Genomic DNA, 4,682 nt, shown 5'->3' with positions numbered 1-4,682 from the left:
TGAGGCAGGAGAATTGCCTGAACCCAGGAGGCGGAGGTTGCGGTGAGCCAGGATCACGCCGAGCCAAGATCGCGCCATTGCACTCCAGCCTGGGTAACAAGATTGAAACTCCCATCTCAAAAGAAAAAAAAAAAAGCTGTCTCTTGATTTCCATTCTTACTGGGATATAACACAAGTTCATTAAAGAAAAAGAAAAAAACCCAAAGAAGTAAAAATTTCCTTCTATCTCACTACTTTGATATAAACGTCCGTAATCATTTGGGGTATATCTTTCCTATTCAAAAATACTATGAGTATAGATGATTTTGTTGTTTATTCACCAAAAGATTGCATTGTATCCTACCATTATAAAATAGTCATATCAAAAATAGGTTGTCAGGCAGTGTGCAGTGGCTGAGGCCTCTAATCCTAGCACTTTGGGAGGCTGAGGCAGGAGGGTCACTTGAGCCCAGGAGTTCAAGACCAGCTGGGACAACATGGCAGAACCCCATCTCTACAAAAAACATGCAAAAATTAGCCTAGTATGGGGGGATGCGCCAGTAGTCACAGCTACTAGCAAGGCTGAGGCAGGAGGATCGCCTGAGCCCAGGAGTTTGAGACTGCAGTGAGCCGTGATCGCGCCACTGCACTTCAGCCTAGGTGACAGAGTAAAACCCTGTTTCTACAAAAATAAAACACAGCAAAAAAGACTTCAACATTTTAATGACTTATTCTTTTCTAGATGCACCATCATTTATTCACCAAGCCTCTTGATGTACTCTGTTTTGTTAATTGCTTTCCTTTGACAAATATCACTGAAATGAACATCCTTATACATATATCTTTAAAAACTTGAAGGACTTTTAGGAAAATTTTATTACATGGTAGCTTTTATTAATTAGGTCAAAAAATACACATTTTGTTTGTTTCTTTTGAGACAGAATCTTGCTCTGTCGCCCAGGCTGGAGTGCAGTCGCATGATCTCAGCTCATAGCAACTTCCGCCTCCAGGGTTCAAGCAATTCTCCTGCCTCAGCCTCTTGAATAGCTGGGACTACAGGCATGCACCACCATGTCCAGCTAATTTTTGTATTTTTGGTAGAGACGGGGTTTCACCATGTTGGCCAGGCTGGTCTCAAACTCCTGGCCTCAACTGATCCGTCCACCTCGGCTTTCCAAAGTGCTGAGATTATAGACAAAAGCCACCGCGCCTGGCCCAAAAATTACATACTTTAAAGGGATGAATCACAGCTAGTTAAGCGTCAGGGTCAACTGGATGGAATGTCTTCAATCACAAAGCACTGACAGGAAGAATTACGGGTTCTTTCCTCTGTAGATGCATTTTGAGAACCTTGGAAGCAAAAGGAGAAAAAGTTGTCACCCTCCCAGAGCGTTTCGTCTAGCAGTGGAGAGAGACATAGATCAAATGACACTGAGGAAACTGAAAACTACCGCCTGCAAGGAGCTTCTGGGACGCAAGGCAGGCCCGGGCTGAGCGGGAGCAGGCTGAGTGAGTTCTGCAGCGAACTCCCCACATGAGCCCAGGAAAGGCACGTTTGGGATTAGGGCAGGATGATACTGTGAGAAGACCGGACTGGCGAGGGATACAAACTCCTGGGGAAAGGTGGAAAGAATTCCAGAGATTTCTGCTCCTGCTACCTTTTTTTTTTTTTTTTTTTGAGACAGGATCGTACTCTATCACCCAGGCTGTAGGAATGTGGAGTGCAGTGCTGGGATCTCAGCTTGCTGCAGCCTCCATCTCCTAGGCTCAAGCCATCCTCCCACCTTAGCCTTCCACGTGGCTAGGACTACAGGTGTGCGCTACCGTGCCTGGCTCATTTTTTTTATTCTTCGTAGAGGTAGGTCTTACCATGTTACCCTGGTTAGTCCTGAAATGATTTCAAGCGACCCTCCTGCCTTGGTCTCTCAAAGTGCTGGGATTACAGACATGATTCACCACAGCCAGCCTCTGCTATCATTTTTTCCTCTTCCCTCCCCGACCCCAATAGGCAGTTCATCACCAAGCCTATAAATCAGCCTTCACATTTCTCCCCTGAAACTGTCCCCTCATGGGAAGGCACCTGCTATCACTCACCTTGACCACTGCTTTTTTTTTTTTTTTTTTTTTTGAGATGGATTCTCACTCTGTCGCCCAGGCTGAGTGGAATAGTGTGATCTTGGCTCACTGCAACCTCTGCCTTCCAGGTTCAAGCGATTCTCCTGCCTCAGCCTCCCCAGTAGCTGGGATTACAGGCACTCCCTACCACGCCCAGCTAATTTTTGTATTTTTAGTAGAGACAGGGTTTCACCATGTTGGCCAGGCTGGTCTTGAATACCTGGCCTCAAGAGATCCGCCCACCTCGGCCTCCCAAAGTGCTAGGATGACAGGCGTGAGCCCCTGCGCCTGGCCTACCTTGGCTATTGCTTCTGTTCTTCCTTTCTTCTAGCCCATCTTCCAGCCCACCTTGATCTTTCTCAGAGGTAAATCAGGTGGATTCCCACATCCCTCTCTACCCCCCATATCACCCTATAGCCATCTGTGGCTCCCCATTGCCTCCCGATGAAGTCCAGGCTCTTACCAGGGCCCCACAGACTTCTACCTTCCTGCCTCTTGGTTGCATTCTTCACTTCAAACACTGAATTTGTTTGGGGTCCAATTTGCTTTTCTACCTCTGGGCCTTTGCACATGCTGTTCCCTCTTCCTGGAGCAGTTTCCTCCTCATCCCAGCTCATCTTTGCTCATCTTTTTTTTGTTGTTGTTGTCGTCATTGTTGTTGTTGTTGTTGAGTTGGAGTTTCACTCATGTTACCCAGGCTGGAGTGCAATGGCACGATCTCGGCTCACTGCAACCTCCGCCTCCTGGGTTCAGGCAATTCTCCTGCCTCAGCCTCCTAAGTAGCTGGGATTACAGGCACGCGCCACCATGCCCAGCTAATGTTTTGTATTTTTAGTAGAGACGGGGTTTCACCATGTTGACTAGGATGGTCTCGATCTCCTGACCTCATGATCCGCCTGCCTCGGCCTCCCAAAGTGCTGGGATTACAGGCTTGAGCCACCGTGCCCAGCTATCTTCGCTCATCTTAAACATCAGTTCTACCTTCTGTCACCCATTGAGACCAGGGGAAACGCCCTGTTCTCTGCATCCACACCCATTGTGTCCTTCCATTTTCCATTTAGGAACATTGGGATTTCTTTCTTTTCTTTTTTTTTACTTTGAGACGGAGTCTCGCTCTGTTGTCCAGGCTGGAATGCAGCGACTCTCTGCAACCTCCGCCTCCCTCCCTTCTCCTCGCAGGTTCAAGCAATTCTCGTGCCACCACCTCCCAAGTAGTTGGGACTACAGGCACACACCACCTACCTGCCTCATTTTTTTTTTGAGGCAGAGTCCTGCTCTGTAACCCAGGCTGGAGTTCAGTGGCGTGATCTTGGCTCACTGCAACCTCTGCCTCCTGGGTTCAAGCTATTCTCATGCCCCAGCCTCCTCAGTAGCTGGGATTACAGGCTCATACCACCACACTCAACAAATTTTTGTATTTGTGGTAGAGACAGGGTTTCATCACGTTGACCAGGCTGGTCTCAAACTCCTGACCTCAAGTGATCCACCCGCCTCAGCCTCCCAAAGTTGTAGGATTACAGACAAGAGCCACCGTACCTGGCCTGGGATTTCTAATTGACCACCTTAACCACATCATCAACAACTTGAATATAAGCTCTATGAGGGTCATCTCTCAGTCACCAGCCATATCCCCAACACCTAAAATAGCTTCTGACATACTTAGTACATGATAATATCATTATTATTATAAGAAACTAAGGCCAGTGTGGTGCCTCATGCCTGTAATCCCAGCACTTTGGGAGGTCGAGGTGGGAGGATCACTTGGGGTCAGGAGTTCGAGACCAACTTAGCCAACATGATGAAACCCTGTCTCCACCAAAAATATAAAAATGAGCCGGGCGTAGTGGCGAGCACCTGTAATCCCAGCTTCTTGGAAGGCTGAGGCAGGAGAATTGATTGAACCTGGGAGGCAAAGGTTGCAATGAGCTGACGCCACTGCACTCCAGCCTGGGCATAGAGCAAGACTCTGTCTCAAAAAAAAAAAAGAAAGAGAGAAACTAAGTGAAAATGTTTAAAAAGCCATCTGGTTGGTTTCAAGTTCAGGTCACGAAAGCTTCACTTTCTGATTTAAAAAAAAAAAAAAAAGTTTGGTTTTTTTTTTTGGTAAGAGCCAGGGTCTTACTCTGTCACCCAAGTTGGAGTACAATGGTATAATCATGACTTACTGCAGCCTTGAAGGTTCAAGTGACCCTCCCGCCTCAGACTCCCAAGTAGCTGGGACCACACTTGAGTGCCACCATACCCAGCGAATTTTTTTTTCTACAGCTAATATTTTTTTATTTTTTGTAGAGTTAAGGTTTTGCCCAGGCTGGTCTCAAACTCTTGGCCTCAAGCGATCCTCCTGCCTTGGCCTACCAAAGCGCTGGAATTACAGGCATGAGCTACTACACTTGGCCCTCTGATGAAATCTTACATTCAGAAAAGACAGGTCATTTTGCCTGAAATTCTGATCACAACAGTATCTCCTTAATTAGCAACAGTTGGCAAAAACAGAGCACCTTTTCTCACTATATTAAACAGCTCTCATTAAATGCTCATGAGATAATAGATACCATCCCACAAGCCATGTGTTGAAAAAGATAACAATT

This window comes from Cebus imitator, unplaced genomic scaffold (assembly GCF_001604975.1).
Source record: "Cebus imitator isolate Cc_AM_T3 unplaced genomic scaffold, Cebus_imitator-1.0 Scaffold59, whole genome shotgun sequence".
Lineage (NCBI taxonomy): Eukaryota > Metazoa > Chordata > Mammalia > Primates > Cebidae > Cebus > Cebus imitator.
Note: the sequence above shows the minus strand (reverse complement) of the source record.